We start from the raw sequence: 19179 nt of genomic DNA on the forward strand, positions 1-19179 counted from the left end.
TGGATGCAGCACCGGTGCATGCCATGCAGCTCCGAAACTTTTGCATAGCATGGGTGCTTGATTTTCAAAACAAATGCTGTTCTTCTCTGCCCTGAGAGACTGCTGGTTCCTTTCGACCTGCCAAAAATCGCTTAACCCCCCTTTTTGCCTACTCATAATTATTGCCCCACCCCTTATTTGAAAAGTAACATTGATAGGGATGTTTGAAAAAAGATGCCTGACCGCCTGACCCAACTTCAGAAGATTGTACGCCCATAGAGCAGGGTTTAGTCGCTTTCAGGTGTAGCGCAAAGCATAAACCAATTTGGCTTTTTCCATTTCCTCCTTGGACAAACTTTTTTATTTGGCTAAAGAACAGTATACTTTTATCAAAATCTTTCACCAGGACCATCAGGACATAGAGGGCCAAAGCGACATCGGACATGGCGACCTGGAATGGGGAATCTGATCCTGAAGATATTCAAGACAGGTGGCAAGTTGATGATGATGATGATATCCAGGCTTCTATGGCTTCATGGAGTACAAAAGAAAGAGTACCACTACCAGCCATTGGTGATTTTGGAACTGGGATTGAGATCTTTACAGAGCAAGGAACACATGTACAGCATACAGATGAAGAACAAAGTAAGTCTTAATGACCATAGCACCTGCCTGTTTTAGAGTATACATATGGGTGTTACTTTATCTCAATTTCAAATTTGCTGCCTTTGGCCTGCATGGACCAGATCATATCACAAATAATCATAATAATCATAATCATAATCATAATTCCGTTTTTAAAAGTGCAAATCTTTTAAAAACTAGATTGTCTTAGCATCAGGGGATCTTAGGCAGTCATGTGCATCTGAGTGCAAAGGCTTGATTATCCTCTCAATTTCCACTTGAGTCCACTCAAGCCCACTTCAGAGTTTCTGGCCTACCTTCAGGTTTTCATGCTAATTATTAATTCAGGTCATAGTTTATAGGGTTGTTATTGTTGTCTAGCAACAAGCTCAATTTCTTGGCCACTCACCAGTCACTTTAGTGGTGGACAGCCAATCAGGTCTTCCGTTCTTTTTTCAATTCCTTTGTTGTGGCCATAGTTTTCTTGTGATGCACTTGCATTTCTCTTTCGATCAGACAGGACCAAAAATTGCTGTCTGCTGATAGTGATCTAATGATCAGATTTGGATACATGAATTGCTTATGTGATAGTACTGTGATATTATGATACATCTAGTCGATTACTCATCAGTTTTTTGATACATTGATTGTTACTGTATTATTACTGTGTTACTGTGATACGGTGAGTCGACTGTGATACTGAAGTTAATTACTTAACAAAATTGTGATACATACATCAGTTACTGTGTTATTACTGTGATAATGAGGGGGAAAAAAGCCACTAATCGGAATGCTGGTAATACAGCTAGCGCTTCCTCATTAAGACAAACAAGAGGAACTTCAGCTCCGAGACAGACGAGATCACAGGCAAATGCAATAAATCGCCTTTTGGCCTCTACTTCAAATCCGCCATCGCCTCAACCTTCGGGTAGCAATGATAATCAGCTGCTGCCGCAACAACAACTACACGACAGTGTGAACAGTTTTGCTAGGGTTAGCCAAGTTGTTAATCAGCCTACTCAACAACAACAACAACAGACTGGTAATAGCTTCCAAACTGCAATGCAACAACAGCAATGGACGCAGCAACAAGGTGGTGGTAACAATTCTGTTAGTTCTGAGTTTGGAGAATGTAGCTTGGCAGTTAACCAAATGAGTAACCAGGCATCATCGCAACAACACCAACCACTACAGCAACTATTACAGCCACCACAACAGCAACTGCTACAGCAACCACAACAGCAACCACAACAGCAACCACAACAGCAACCACAACAGCAACCACAACAGCAAGCACAACAGCAACCACAGCAGCAAGCACAACAGCAGCAACATTTGGATGCTTTTCAGCTTTTGCAAGGTCAAGCCGGTGAGCAAAGTTCTAATATTTGTATCAGTACAAACAGTTTTGATTCTGAAACTTCAGGTACCCAAGTTAGAATTCAAAATGTATTGACATCTAATGTCCCTGTTGCATTGAATTCAATTTGTAGCCCCTTGGGTGAGCACCTGCGAAAAAACGGAAGAGAAAAAATCGTAAAGAGTGAATTTGTGGATTTTGGGGTTTTGTTAGAAAAGCGAGAATGTGCAAAACCAGTCACAAAAGATGGCCTTGACCATTGATTCTACAGGTCAAGTAGTTATTAAAGAATCTAAGCCCCCTCGCAAAATTACATCCATTAATGCGTGGACTAGTGCATTTTTATGTTCTCTGCAGTATATTTGAGAGTCCACCCACATCGCACTCAAGAATTATTGAAATATGGGCACACAGTACGTACAGCCGCATTCAGATTTGGGGGCAGGGGGTGGCGTGAATATGATGTACAGTTCAGAATGAGACAACAGGCACATCCTGAAAAATCTTGGGCCACAATTGATGGAGAATTATGGGCACTGTTTGTGACTATGCCGACACCATATTTCACTCCTGCCCGATTCAATTCATATGAGGGACCCTTTCAGAGATATCAAGCAAAAGGGTTTAACCCTTATTATCGCCAGGGTAGATTTCAGTCATCAGCATCAAGCGCCCAGGGTGGGGTTCAGGGATTTCAGAAATCCAATTTTCGACCCTTTCGTTCCTTTCAACCATCGTTGCCCTTCGGTTACAACAGAGAAGGGGGCACAGGGGGACAAGGATTTCAGAAGTCTAACTTCAGACCCTTTCACCCATCAGTGTGCTTCGACTTCAACAGAGAGGGATGTTCTAGATCCAATTGTCGATACAAACACATGTGTGCAAAGTGTAGAGAGCCCTCCCATGGCGCCAAGTCTTGCAAAAAAGGGGGTAGCAATTGAACCAGAAACTCATAATGCCTTGGATCAATCAATACAATTATCATGTCAGAATGGTCAATGTGTATGTTGCAAGTATGTGTCACCGGTGAACATAACCGCAATCCAGCCCTGGTTGGAAAAGTACCCAGATAAATTATCAGCATCAATTTTGAGAGATGGCTTTTCTCAAGGCTTTAAACTTGGTTATAAAGGGAATCGCTGCGCTAGAGATTCAAAAAATCTAAAATCCACAGATGAAAATCAAGAAGTAGTGATGTCCAAATTGAATAAGGAGATTAAATTGGGTAGGATTGTGGGGCCTTTTCAGGCTAAGCCGATACACAACTTGATTGTGTCTCCAGTGGGTGTGGTGCCAAAAAGTGAACCAGGTAAATTTCGCCTTATTCAGCATTTATCCTACCCAGAGGGTTCATCTATTAATGATGGTATAGACAGGGATTATTGCGAAGTTCACTATACTAGTTTTGATGTAGCTGTAAACTTGGTAATGAGAATGGGGAAGGGCGCCCTCATGGCGAAAGCTGATATCGAATCAGCCTTTAGGCTACTTCAATACATCCTGAGGATTTTTGCCTTCTTGGAATTAAGTTTAACAACAAATACTATGTAGACAAAGCTTTACCGATGGGAGCATCATGCTCACCTGCCCTATTCGAAAAGTTTTCCACTTTTCTCGAATGGGTTGTTAAACAGGAAGCAAATACAGATAGACTATGCCATTATGCTGATGATTTCTTTTTTACAGGCTCAGCAGATGAGTCAAGTAGTCTCTCTTGTAAGAGTTTAGTAGATTGCTTTGAAAAGGTGTGCAAAAGGTTAGGAGTCCCACTGGCAGTAGAAAAATCAGTGGGCCCCTCCTCCAAGTTGGTGTATTTAGGCCTAGAAATTGATTCAGAGCGTCAAGTTATTTCAGTACCACATGACAAACTAGAAAAAATTCAGAAAAACATCAAAGCAGCGCTAGATAAATCCAAGCTTACATTAAAAGCCATGCAATCCCTCGTAGGTTTACTTACTTTTGTGTGTAAGGCTGTAGGCCCAGGTAGACCATTTTTGCGCCGCCTTATTGACTTGACATGTGGTGTCAAGCAGTCATGGCACAAAATTAGGTTATCTGCAGGCGCAAAAAGTGACTTGAACATATGGTTACTTTTCTTGCAACAGTTCAATGGGTCTACAATAATTCCTGAGCAATTTTGGCTTAATGACTCAGATATGCAATTATACACAGACGCCGAGTAAAGGAATTGGGTTTATGGGTTCTTTAAAGGTAGTTGGTTCCAGTCCAAATGGCCTATTGATTTTCATGTCCAAGAACGTAGCATTGCTTGGTTAGAATTCTTCCCTATTGTGGTAGCAGTTGTTCTGTGGGGTCAGAATTTAAAGGGCAAGCGTATCATCATTAGGTCAGACAATGAGTCGGTAGTTGCAATCTTAAACAAGCAAACATCAAAATGCCCAAAAATCATGTCTTTGGTGCGCTTTTTTGTACTGCAATGTCTCAAATTTAACCTAGCATTTTAAGCTCGCCATATACCAGGTAAAGATAACAACTTAGCAGATGCTTTGTCACGTTTTCAGATGGGCGATTCTGGAAAGAAGCTCCGAATGCAGCGAAAGCAGGAACCCCAATTCCGCAATTTCTCTGGAATCTTTAGAAGCAGAGGCGCAAATGTTACTAAAAGCATCACTGGCTGCAAGCTCAAAAATGTCATATATTCGAGCAATAGAACAGTTTAGCAGTTTCAGGGCAAAATACTGAATTTGGGCATGTGTGGCCTGCTTCAGTTTGTCAGATTGCTGCATATATTGCCCATATGTCTTCTGAGGGAAATCGCCTTCAACAATTAATTTATATGTCTCAGCACTCTCTTATGTACATAAAATTAATATGTGGCTGGATCCAACTGACAATTTTATTGTACACAAGTTAAAATTAGGAACAAAGAGGATTAGTGAGAAAGTAGATAGCAGATGCCCTATAACTATCCCAATTTTGACCCGTTTACTTCAATATATAGATGGGTGTTGTAGTTCAGGTTATGAAGTTTCCCTGTTTAAAGCAGTCTTCTTATCAGCGTTTTTGGCTTTTTTGAGAGCAGGTGAATATACGGCAAAGTCAAAATTAGGGAATGCTCTCATATTTTGGCATTAGGGGATGTAAAATTTGATAAAAATCAGTCTTTTATGGTTCTTCAAATTAGATTTTCTAAAACTGACCAAATTGGGTCAATATCCAACATTCAAATTCATAGAGGGTCTAAACCATCGCTATGTCCAGTCGTGGCTATGAAAGAATATCTATCCAAGAGACCTTTAGGGGATGGCCCTTTGTTTATTCATTTTGCAGGGGATCCTTTAACTTATTTCCAAGTTTCATCAATGCTAAAGAAGGGAATCAGAGCATTGGGCTTGTCAGAAGCAAGTTTTAGCCCACATAGCTTCCGCATTGGCGCTGCAACATGTGCAGCAATGCACGGTGTACCAATAGAGTCAATCATGTGTATGGGTCGTTGGCAATCATCAGCAGTAAATTCATATATTAGACCCGAACGTGTGGTACATCCTGAAATGTTAGATATTTAAAACATTAAGTATTATTGCATCACAAATTGTGTGTCAATTAAGGTTAAATATCGTATGTGGTTTGCAGATATTTATTCATAGAATATGCACTTTATGTATCATGTATTTTGTAGATGTAGAATATTTTGTTTTGGCCGTATACTGTTTTCTTTCTTTGTGTTTATATTGTAGATAACAGAAGAGTATTAATTATGGGGACAGCATTATATATTGGGCGGGCTATGACAAGATACAGTTACCAGGGGCAGGCTATGTTGATTGGAAAGGAGTAAGAGGTTCACGAATGGCAGGTGTGGCGGATCGATTAAGACGCTATTTGAAGTTTAATCCAGCTCCGCTATCATCATCGTTCACCTCGGCACAAATGATCTACTCCTTAGTAGTTGTAAAGAACTTGACAAAGAATTACAGAAAATCTTACAGGAATTAGAGAAATTCTACCGAAGCCACTCTTATATATTCGGATATTTTATCCAGACTATTCTATTATGGACAAAAGAAGTCGGTGCGGTAGAAAATGCCGCAGAAATGCAAACCAACACGCGCACAAAATCTGTAAAAGCTTGTCCAATGCCAAAGTCATTGTCCACGGGAATTACTGGTTAACATCAAGAGATGATGGAGTGGCACCATTTAGATTTGATGGCCTTCATTTGTCAGAGCAGGGATTGGATTGGTTCAGGGCACATTTGCAGCATGCCTTGCAGTTTTTTAGGGAGCATCCTGAGGCTTTTCGGTTTCCACCTTTGTAAAGTGCTTTTTGGGGGAGGGGGGGGTGGTTATGCAAGTTTCTCCATTGAGAAACTTGTATGGCATTAATTCTTCTTTTGGAGATGCCTTATTATTTAATTAATTAAATTTATTGCATTTAAAATGTGGTTTTCCAATCCAATCCTCTCGGGTTGATCCAAATATCTGTATTTGGCTTAACATAAATTATTTTGGTTAAATGTGATACAGAAGTCAACTTTTGTGTGTCCAGCCTATATGGTTGGTTGACTTGTACACATTTTTCCAATAATTCTTGTATTTCAATAATTTTGTTGAAAGATAAATAATTTGGAAATTGCTTGCTGTCATTAAATATCTCAATATATGTTGATGTCTTAATTTATATGAAATTGTATCATTATTTATCTTAATCATATTTATGTCTATAAAAATGTTGAATGGATAATAAGCTATTATTAAATGGTCCTCATGATCGTGGGGGTAATGCTGTGTCTAAATCATTGTTTTGTGTGTTTTCCTGATGTCTCGAGACAATTCCGTTTTTAAAAGTGCAAATCTTTTAAAAACTAGATTGTCTTAGCATCAGGGGATCTTAGGCAGTCATGTGCATCTGAGTGCAAAGGCTTGATTATCCTCTCAATTTCCACTTGAGTCCACTCAAGCCCACTTCAGAGTTTCTGGCCTACCTTCAGGTTTTCATGCTAATTATTAATTCAGGTCATAGTTTATAGGGTTGTTATTGTTGTCTAGCAACAAGCTCAATTTCTTGGCCACTCACCAGTCACTTTAGTGGTGGACAGCCAATCAGGTCTTCCGTTCTTTTTCCATTCCTTTGTTGTGGCCATAGTTTTCTTGTGATGCACTTGCATTTCCTCTTTCGATCAGACAGGACCAAAAAATCCCACCCTCCCTCCCATTATTGGGAAGGGTATTTCAGTTAAGTTAAAAATGTCACAGATACTTCAATAAAATTGTGTCAAATTACTCCTGCTCTAAGCTTTAGGTATGTTAGATAAATGTGTTGTATAGTTTCTCTGTATGAGGGTTAATGATGAATATATACGATATGTTGGAGATTCTTCAAATCCTGAAGAATCTCGTCTGTAGATTGTCTCCACTTTCTACTACGCTTTGTATGGAGTCTCGTCAATACCTGATGAAACTTGTCGGTAGATTGTCTCCACTTTCTACTACGCTTTGTATGGAGTCTCGTCAATACCTGATGAAACTTGTCGGTAGATTGTCTCCACTTTCTACTACGCTTTGTATGGAGTCTCGTCAATACCTGATGAAACTTGTCTGTAGATTGTCTCCACTTTCTACTACGCTTTGTATGGAGTCTCGTCAATACCTGATGAAACTTGTCTGTAGATTGTCTCCACTTTCTACTACGCTTTTAAAGGAAATGTATGCTTTTTATGGATTTTCTTCAAATCCTGAAGAATTTCGTCGGTAGATTGTCTCCACTTTCTACTACGCTTTGTATGGAGTCTCGTCAATACCTGATGAAACTTGTCTGTAGATTGTCTCCACTTTCTACTACGCTTTGTATGGAGTCTCGTCAATACCTGATGAAACTTGTCTGTAGATTGTCTCCACTTTCTACTACGCTTTGTATGGAGTCTCGTCAATACCTGACGAAACTTGTCTGTAGATTGTCTCCACTTTCTACTACGCTTTTAAAGGGAAATGTATGCTTTTTATGGATTTTCTTCAAATCCTGAAGAATCTCGTCGGTAGATTGTCTCCACTTTCTACTACGCTTTGTATGGAGTCTCGTCAATACCTGATGAAACTTGTCTGTAGATTGTCTCCACTTTCTACTACGCTTTGTATGGAGTCTCGTCAATACCTGATGAAACTTGTCTGTAGATTGTCTCCACTTTCTACTACGCTTTGTATGGAGTCTCGTCAATACCTGATGAAACTTGTCTGTAGATTGTCTCCACTTTCTACTACGCTTTTAAAGGAAATGTATGCTTTTTATGGATTTTCTTCAAATCCTGAAGAATTTCGTCGGTAGATTGTCTCCACTTTCTACTACGCTTTGTATGGAGTCTCGTCAATACCTGATGAAACTTGTCGGTAGATTGTCTCCACTTTCTACTCGCTTTTTAAGGGAAATGAATGCTTTGTATGGAGTTTCTTCAAATCCTGAAGAACCTCGTCAGTAGATTGTCTCCACTTTCTACTACGCTTTAAATGGGGTAATTAATTTTTCAGAGTTTGGAGTATCTAGCGTGATTTGATGTATTTGACAACAGATTATTTTGCCTTGTTGATAACTTAATTACTAAATGTTCATTAAATGAGCTGGCATTAATTCTTCTTTTGGAGATGCCTTATTATTTAATTAATTAAATTTATTGCATTTAAAATGTGGTTTTCAATCCAATCCTCTCGGTTGATCCAAATATCTGTATTTGGCTTAACATAAATTATTTTGGTTAAATGTGATACAGAAGTCAACTTTTGTGTGTCCAGCCTATATGGTTGGTTGACTTGTACACATTTTTCCAATAATTCTTGTATTTCAATAATTTTGTTGAAAGATAAATAATTTGGAAATTGCTTGCTGTCATTAAATATCTCAATATATGTTGATGTCTTAATTTATATGAAATTGTATCATTATTTATCTTAATCATATTTATGTCTATAAAAATGTTGAATGGATAATAAGCTATTATTAAATGGTCCTCATGATCGTGGGGGTAATGCTGTGTCTAAATCATTGTTTTGTGTGTTTTCCTGATGTCTCGAGACAATCATTTATTTACCATCATAAAAACACAATATAACAAATAAACACAGCAAAAAACAGATGGGGGAGGTGACTGAAAGCAAACGATGCCTGAAAATTGTTGCACCCCCTATACATATCGCTCATTCTACAAAATCCGGTGCCAATCCACTGTAAAAATTGAAAAAAATAAAGTTGTTCAAAAAGACCTGCTTTTTGTGTTTTTTAAGAGCAAATGTATCACTACTTTCAGATGTAAAAGATTGTCAACACCACTTTTGTATTTTTCTTTCAGGACTTCATCATGTTTTTTAACACTAAAACTCAATGTAATGTGAGCTACGTTACCGGCTACAAAATGGGCTGGTTTTACTTAATCCAAGGTCATAAAAAGCAAACGAAAGATCACTTGAGTGAAATGTAACACCGATTTCACCATTTCATAGAAGTTTTGAAGATGCATAAATGAGTGCGTAACGTAGCTCACAGTAACGTAGTTCACGGGTTTTAATGTTTTTGATGTGATTTGCGAACGTTAGAATGTTATGTCGGTTAATTCTAATATAAATGGGGTTCGATCACTGGTACCTATCACATATTATTAGGAAGTACTTGTTATACAAGTGCATACTATGGAATTCTGGTAACGTAGCTCACCAATCTTAACATGGTCGGTCGAAATTTCAATGTTTACAACATTTCTATGCCAAAAATGCTACAGCATCACGATTTTTACTGTTATTTTTAAAACCTATGAGTGTTTCCTTTCAAAACCGTAAACTACGTTGATACCTCTGTTTTACGTCTTTCCAATAACGTGTGTTAAAAAGTGGTAACGTAGCTCACAGCGTTTTTAAGTGGAAAGTGCAATTTATTTTAGAATTACACAAAGACGTTTTAATCACTAAAAAATAATGTTGATATGCAATATGATGACGCCTTATCTAATTAAAAACAACAAATATGTAAAGATATCGCATTTATTCAAAGAAAATATTAAGGATCAGATTTGACACTTGAGCAGTGGAAACGCAATTTTAGCGATTTTCGAGCCTTTGCAAGGGTTAATCAGGCTGAAGAAAGCATTTAAAGTATGGACAACTATATATGTCCGTGTAGATCTCGTTTAGTTCTACCAGAAAAACAACATATTTGATGCCCTAAATGCTCGACAAAGTATTTGTGGACCAAAGAATGGAAAAAGGGCTATTGGCACCGGATTTTGTAGAATGAGCGATATACTAAGTTACAAATAAACACACAAATAAACTTTTAAAAAGGTGCAGGATTCAAATTAAAAGTTGGTGTGTTCAAAATGCATGGCATTATTTTATTTGTGTCATGTACATTTGTCATACGGTACTTTATTTGAGAAAAATATGAATATGATAGAAAAGAATATGAATATGGTTTTGTGACCCAGCTTTAGAACAAACTGCTGCCACCGCAATTCTAATCCTAACCCTAATCTCTTAATTCTAATCCTAAAACTAACCTCTTAATCCTAATCTCTTGATTTGCAAATTATTAATGCCATCTATCTATATCTGTATAGGGACTGTGCAAGCCCTGGAAGACTTGTCAATAAATGCACTTTATGACCCTGATGACGATTCTGAAGAAACTGAGAGCAGCAATTCAGATGATGATAGCATTGATGAAGATGGCGTGGTTGGTATGAGCTGTAGGGATTCTGATGGCGATGAATCGTCAGATACTTCCGAAGATGAAGATGATAAGCCAATAGTCCAAATGAAGGTATGACATGCAGGAATACAAATGTGACCTGCTACCGCGAAATGAGCGTAAAGTCACAAGTTGGTAGTTTCAGGACATCCTGGCTTCTAACGATATTCTTTGTTTGCCGCGTACCTGCGCAAGCCAGTAGCATGTCCTTCGTGAGTGGCCCATTATGCCCCCATTCACAAAAGACATACAGACATACTATTTTGCTTGAACAGGTGTGTGTGTGTGTGAAACAAAGAACACCAACGCAACAGCCAGGACGTCTCAAAACTATACCAACTTGCGACTTTGGGCTCATGTGGTGGTAACAGGTCTCATCATGTAAAATTAGAAGAAGGGGAAAACAATAGGAAAGCTACCACCAGTTGTGTAGGGAGGAATGGTACGTGTTAAAACATTTAATCTTCAGGCATGGAAGCAGATTCCTTGCAGTTGTCAATTTCTGGAGAGATTCCCTCTGAATCAACAAATTTGGCAAAGAAGGGATAAATTGCCTATATCCTAGTACCGTATGAATTCCATTAACTACCCAGGGTGCTTAGCAAATGAATTTTGGCTGGGCGCTAATGTTTCTGATATTGTTTACATAATTGCAAAAATAATCCAGAATATGGATTTTATGTGTAGATTTGTTTGATATGTGTAGTTGCATGGATCCTGCACATAATGATAGAGGATCATGTGTAGTGAAGTTGCTGGGTGGGCAGTTAACCCCATGAGAACTACCTGCCGATTAGCCAAAAAGAAGTTTTCATTATCAATTGGACTAATCAGCAACATTGTTAGAATATATTCACCATGCAAAAAAATTGGGGTGAATTATTTGCAAAGCTCCATTCTGATTGGTGAAGTGAAGATATCACGTAATTGACCAATCAGAGGCAATGTTAGATTAGCAGGTAGTGCTCAGGGGCCTTGGTCAGGGGATTAATGGAAGTATCTCTAATCAAGTTGTTCTTCATGTGTGTAAAGTTTCAAAAATGGGGAATGATCTTTGTTTCTTTTGGGGTTTGGGGTGTGCACCTGTGTAAATGACCTACAATCCTTGAAAAACGTCCTTGTAACACTTTAGGCATCTTTAGTATAATCAAATATGTATTTCTAATGTGGATAAAAATGTTCGTTGGTGTTAGAAGAAAGCTGGACCTCAATTAACACTTCCCTCCCCCCATCATTCAATGTTGCGACACTTAAGAGACACTGAACACATTTGCACATCTCAACATTGCACGGGGGAGCGTGTGGGGGGATTCATTTTCCCCTCAAGAATAAATGTTTCAAGACTTTTTTGAGGATTGTAGATGTCTGCAAGTGCACTATATATGGTGATACATTATTATTATTTAACCACTCTGGTATAGGCCCACCTTTGGCTATAAGCCCACCCCCTATTTTTCAAACCATTCTGAGAACAAGGGTGCACTCGGGTTACGGGTATAAGCCCAGTAGTAATTTTGGCGTAGTTCTTAAATCATAACAATGCTTTTCTTTCACATTTTAGAACAAATAAAAAAAAATATCAGTTAAAAATTAACATTCCATACTTATAATTTTAAAAAACTTGACATAGATGATAGAAATAGCTGGTACATCGGGCATATTCAAATGTGGCAGATTGTTCTTATTTTTAAATTCAACTACTAGCCCCTCCCCAGTTATAAGCCCACCCCCACTTTTGAAGTGAATTTTCCCATCTGGGGTGGGCTTATACGTACCTGAGTGGTTATGGTAGATTCACACAAATTTCCAAAGTAGGCTGATTTTGCAAGATTTGCCCAAAACTACAGGGAAGCGCCCCATCTGCAGTAACATTTTAATTTTGTCCAGATATACAGAAAAGCACAGGAAGCATGCCAGGAGCTGTACATCAATGCACCAAGAATGTGAGTATATAAGATTTCTCCACTTGGCCAGGAAAATCTCTGTTTTATGGGCGGACGCCCGGACTTTCCAAGTAGAGTTGGTCGGTCAAGATTTTTTTTTCTGGAGGCTAAGATGACCCTAAAATATCACTGAAAGCTTGAAAAATCAGATGATTTTTTTGTAAACATATTCTTAAAATTTCTTCTCTTTTTTCAAAAATATTCAGTCAAAATCAATTAATTTTGGCCAAAAATGGCTGATTTTACATGATTTTAGCAAAATTCAGAAAAAAATCTCCCGAAATGCAAAATCTGGGTCGATCGGGCTCATAAAACAGAATCATGGAATTACTTTTAATTAACATGCACAGATCCATTGAGGAAAAAAAATCTTTAACATTTTCTGAAGTTGATAAATCAAGGAAATACCCATAAATCAGTTGGGCAGGTAACTCATAAAAGTTACCAGCCCAACAGAAATATTTTTCTTGACAGATATTTACCTGAAGCCAGAGCCACACTTGATAGTAATAAAGGAAGTCTCCGGCAATCACAACATTATGCCTTATATGTTCGAAAAATAATTATCAAGCACGAATCAATGACCTCAAAAACAAATAAAAACAGCTGTCTCTCTCCATACAATATTCAAATTTTTCTGGTACCGAAATTGCCTGGGGCAATGACGTCCCAGTAACACAATGAATGTTGAGTGTCAATTGAGCACAAATTACCATGACGTCATTGTCCTAGACAATTTTGGCACCGGAGTTTTGAATATCGGGTGTTGAGAGCCGGCTGTTTTTATTTGTTTTTATGGTCAATATGAGTTTGTTTTAAATAGAACCACATGATTCGTGCATGATAATTGCTTTATAACATATGTGATGCGATCAAGCAAAATCAGTTGTAACTTGGAAATATCGATTTTGAGATATAACCAAACAAAGGAAATATTTCCTTTTGTTTCCTCTTGTTTTGAAAACTCTTTAATTGCTCATATATATCTTTGGAACTGGTTGTTCAATTTCAATGGGGTTTTCTGCCAAATCCAGCTTTGTAAATGCTTGTTACTATTCTATAAAAACTGAAAATTTAATATTTCCGAATTCCGACTGATTATGCTTAATCGCATCACAAATGAGGAATAATGTTGTAATTGTTGGAGACTTCCTTTAAATACACGCAATTTGCAAACTTTCTCTGACCATGTTGCATTGCGTTTATGCAGGCGCGTAGCAAGCGGGGGGACAGGGTGGACGAAGTCCATGGGCCCCGAGGGCTCAGGGGCCCCGAGCACAAAAGCAAAAATTAAATAAGGGCTGAAAATGGAGAGCAGGGCCGGATTTTTATACCATTGGGACAGATGGGCCAGGGTCCAAGGCAGTTTTGGGCCCCAAAATTGCCTCATGCATGTTCCTTTTAACCCCAATAACAGCATGTTTTATGGTCAAAATAGGGCAAAATTGTAAAATTCAAAAAATTGAATTGAACAAAATATGTTAGTCCCCCCCTTTGTCCCCCTTTAGTTAAACCAAAACTTGGCTACTGACTTAAATGCACATGCCTTCCTCGGCATGTGAGTTCGGGCCTCCAAATTTTAGCCTGGACCAGGGCCCCATAAGGTAGGCTAAATCCCGCCCTTTTTTTGGTGGGTATGTTCCCCTGGATTTTTGTGGTGGTGGGTCTTTGGGAGCTGATGGCGTACCGGTACAAGGGGGTCTTTTGGAGCTGCGAACAAGTAAAAGGGGCTTTTGGAGCTGCAAACAGTCAAAATCAAGGGTCTTGCTTGGCTTTTTGGTTGAAAATTGCCTGGAAAAAAACCCATCAAAAATGTGAGGAATGAGCAATTTATACTCTGATCAGCTCGTAATAGGCGGGACTCGTAACATCGTAGATTGATATAGAATGGCGTACACAGAGCTGGGCGCAGCATCTAAGCGAACTGCGCTTTGCGTATTGTGTGAATGACACGTGCTTTTGTGAATTTACGCGTGCGTAAGTTGGAACTTTATTGACCCGCGCAGTAACAAAAACCGAATAATTCCCGCCTATTAAGCGCTGATCATAGTATAGTGGTCTTTTAGAGCTGAAATTATCAAAATCAATGGTCTTTCAGAGCTGTGAAATTCAAAAAGGGGGTCTTTCCAGGGGAACATACCCATGTGGTCATTTGTGTTAAGTGCCCCCCCCCCATGTTTAAACTGGTTTTGATCCCACAAAATGGAAAATAAATGCAAAATAGATGTTAAATTTATTCCAGTGCATCACTTGTTTATTTACATTGTGGCATGACGAACCCAAAGCGTATCATGCGATGATCACATGCGAAGGTCGCAGTGTGTCACGTAAACAGATCTTTGGTGTTGGCTTTGCGTTTGCATATATGGATCACATGCGGTGTTTTCACAAAGGCTGTATTTTGGACCCAATTTTAATGGTGACATCACTGGAAAAGGGCTATATTTACATCATTATTTATACGCAAGTCAAGTATTTACATAAATATTACATGCCATTTCTTATTTTTTACTTTTTGAACTTTGTATATTGGAGTGATGTAAATCTTCCGGAAATTGTCGAATTCTGGATTTTTTTTTTTTTTTAATTCTTTTTTTTTTTTTTTTTTGCATTTCCGGAATTAGATGATGATAATTCATCATAAAAAGAGCCAAAAAAACTTTTTTAGGAGGGGGTGATACCCTGCAGCGTATTCCCCGGACAAACCCCTCTAAATGTTCCATACCGCGCACAAGCCCGCGGCCACCTGTCCAACGGACCAGATGGATTTTCAGGAAATGGATATGTTGCCCATTTACATCCCTGATATTGCGATATTTGAGTATCTTGTCTGCAAAATGGAAAATGGAGGTTGGAATGCAAATGGTGTATCACATTCAAGTCAAGTTTGCAAGCATGGGCTATTCCAGTTGAAACCCATACCCCATATGGAAGACATGACCTTAATTCACCAGCGAAGTGTTATGTGTAATCCGATTATCACTATGTCAACTGAATCACGCTTTTGAGTTCTGCACCATGATCAAAATGATCGCAACACAAAGTCTATAGCATGTACTACCAATTCCAGAAGGTGTGTGATCCAGTTACCAAGCAGTTATGTAACCACTTCACTGGCGAATCTCCCACACGTGGGTAGATTTCAAATGAAGTCATCCATTCAGGTGGGGGTGTAGATTTCAAATGGAGTCATCATTCAAGTAAATCCATTTGAAATTCACACTCCCTGTGTGGAAGATTATATAGGGCATGTCTTCCATAGGGGGTGTATATATTACAATTGGAATCTACTAGCCCAATACATACAAATCCAGGGTGCTCAAAATTAAAAATACCCTAAACTTACAAGTTTGTCTTTCAAAATTGGTGATTTTTAAGTGCCCTCTGTCAGATGATTTAGTACTTTCGTAATATTGTAAAATAAGATTATGAATAATTCAAGTTGTCCTCATTTGTTTTCTGAAAATATGTGACAGGAAATTGACTCGGAATCAACTTTCATTGGCCTTACTGTTGTTGTATTTAATTCTCAAACACAACAGAAACATTTGAAAGGACCGACTGCATCCTACAAGAATTATACTTGTAAGCATCCGCGTGAAAGAAAACTTTACTTTTTAAGCTGTAAATTGCGTTTGATAAAGGCTTTGGAACTTTTTTCTTCTTTTTTTTTTAATTTATTATTTTTTTTACAAAAAAAGTTAGGCACAAAAGTGTGGTTTCCGAGCGATTTTACAAACCAGATAATGAAAATTTTGGAGCCGATTTCAACATCGCCAGGAATGGCCGATCATTATCACTGAATGACACTCATACCTACACATGCAAATGTCTATCCTTGTTTAGGGGCAAATTTCAAACCAATTCCTCGCTTAGGGTGTTTTTTAATGTGTCTCCTTGTTTAGAGGAATATTCAAATTGAGGGTGTTTTTATTTGAGAAAAAATCCTCATTTAGGGTTAGTTTGCCAAAGTTTCGACATCCTCGCTTAGGGTCATTTTTGAAAGTCAATTCACGCGGATGCTTACAACTTTTATGAGTGCCCCCCGGTCTCAAACACAACATGTACATTATAGTATAGTGATGCTTATAGTACACTACCCATGATTTGAAAAGATTTCAACCATGCAATATCATTGGTCTTTCAGAGCTGTGAAATTCAAAAAGGGGGTCTTTCCAGGGGAACATACCCATGTGGTCATTTGTGTTAAGTGCCCCCCCCCCATGTTTAAACTGGTTTTCCCACAAAATGGAAAATAAATGCAAAATAGATGTTAAATTTATTCCAGTGCGTCACTTGTTTATTTACATTGTGGCATGACGAACCCAAAGCGTATCATGCGATGGTCACATGCGAAGGTCGCAGTGTGTCACGTAAACAGATCTTTGGTGTTGGCTTTGCGTTTGCATATGGATCACATGCGGTGTTTTCACAAAGGCTGTATTTTGGACCCAATTTTAATGGTGACATCACTGGAAAAGGGCTATATTTACATCATTATTTATACGCAAGTCAAGTATTTACATAAATATTACCCTTTTTGAACTTTGTATATTGGAGGGATGTAAATCTTCCGGAAATTGTCGGAATTCTGGAAATTAACATTTTGGCCATAAAAAATCTGGAAATGTGAACAATTTTTTTTTTTTTAAATTCTTTTTTTTTTTTTTTTTTTGCATTTCCGGAATTAGATGATGATAATTCATCATAAAAGAGCCAAAAAACTTTTTTAGGAGGGGGGTGATACCCTGCAGCGTATTCCCCGGACAAACCCCTCTAAATGTTCCATACCGCGCACAAGCCCGCGGCCATCTGTCCAACGGACCAGATGGATTTTCAGGAAATGGATATGTTGCCCATTTACATCCCTGATATTGCGATATTTGAGTATCTTGTCTGCAAAATGGAAAATGGAGGTTGGAATGCAAATGGTGTATCACATTCAAGTCAAGTTTGCAAGCATGGGTTATTCCAGTTGAAACCCATACCCCATATGGAAGACATGACCTTAATTCACCAGCGAAGTGTTTTGTGTAATCCGATTATCACTATGTCAACTGAATCACGCTTTTGAGTTCTGCACCATGATCAAAATGATCGCAACACAAAGTCTATATCATGTACTACCAATTCCAGAAGGTGTGTGATCCAGTTACCAAGCAGTTATGTAACCACTTCACTGGCGAATCTCCCACACGTGGGTAGATTTCAAATGAAGTCATCCATTCAGGTGGGGGTGTAGATTTCAAATGGAGTCATCATTCAAGTAAATCCATTTGAAATTCACACTCCCTGTGTGGAAGATTATATAGGGCATGTCTTCCATAGGGGTGTATATATTACAATTGGAATCTACTAGCCCAATACATACAAATCCAGGGTGCTCAAAATTAAAAATACCCTAAACTTACAAGTTTGTCTTTCAAAATTGGTGATTTTTAAGTGCCCTCTGTCAGATGATTTAGTACTTTCGTAATATTGTAAAATAAGATTATGAATAATTCAAGTTGTCCTCATTTGTTTTCTGAAAATATGTGACAGGAAATTGACTCGGAATCAACTTTCATTGGCCTTACTGTTGTTGTATTTAATTCTCAAACACAACAGAAACATTAGAAAGGACCGACTGCATCCTACAAGAATTATACTTGTAAGCATCCGCGTGAAAGAAAACTTTACTTTTTAAGCTGTAAATTGCGTTTGATAAAGGCTTTGGAACTTTTTTCTTCTTTTTTTTTTAAATTTATTATTTTTTTTACAAAAAAGTTAGGCACAAAAGTGTGGTTTCCGAGCGATTTTACAAACCAGATAATGAAAAATTTGGAGCCGATTTCAACATCGCCAGGAATGGCCGATCATTATCACTGAATGACACTCATACCTACACATGCAAATGTCTATCCTTGTTTAGGGGCAAATTTCAAACCAATTCCTCGCTTAGGGTGTTTTTTAATGTGTCTCCTTGTTTAGAGGAATATTCAAATTGAGGGTGTTTTTATTTGAGAAAAAATCCTCGTTTAGGGTTAGTTTGCCAAAGTTTCGACATCCTCGCTTAGGGTCATTTTTGAAAGTCAATTCACGCGGATGCTTACAACTTTTATGAGTGCCCCCCGGTCTCAAACACAACATGTACATTATAGTATAGTGATGCTTATAGTACACTACCCATGATTTGAAAAGATTTCAACCATGCAATATCATTGTTGTTACTAAGCAAGTGGGGCGCTCAGGTTGGCACTTTTGTGACATACACAGTTATTGCGCACACGTGTAAATTAAGGCACCTACACATTTGTCTAAGAATTTAAAATAACAACAGTTAATTATATATTACAACAGTTCACAGGTATAGCACTGGGTTCCTGCAGTTCTCTCTTCAGATTTTGCCAAAACAAGTTGTACTCCCCATGATCATCAGTTTCCCATATCAAATACTGTCCATAGCGGAGCAATTGGCGTAGCAAACAAGACTGTCTATCATGGGGAATTTCCTCAAGGAAGACAAAGGTCAAGGTATTGTTATCTTGTGCCCGTCTTTGCCGTTGTGTTATGATGTTCAATTCCATACAACAATACCTGTCCTCA

The 19179-nt window shown here is 38.3% G+C and overlaps 1 pseudogene; it reads left to right on the forward strand.

The window, feature by feature from the left end:
* The first annotated feature begins 400 nt into the window (after window positions 1–400).
* Window positions 401–19179, forward strand: part of LOC140141037 (probable ATP-dependent RNA helicase DDX60) — an 83813-nt pseudogene continuing 65034 nt past the window's right edge.

The sequence above is a fragment of the Amphiura filiformis genome, chromosome 19 (genome assembly GCF_039555335.1).
Source record: "Amphiura filiformis chromosome 19, Afil_fr2py, whole genome shotgun sequence".
In the NCBI taxonomy this organism is placed as follows: domain Eukaryota; kingdom Metazoa; phylum Echinodermata; class Ophiuroidea; order Amphilepidida; family Amphiuridae; genus Amphiura; species Amphiura filiformis.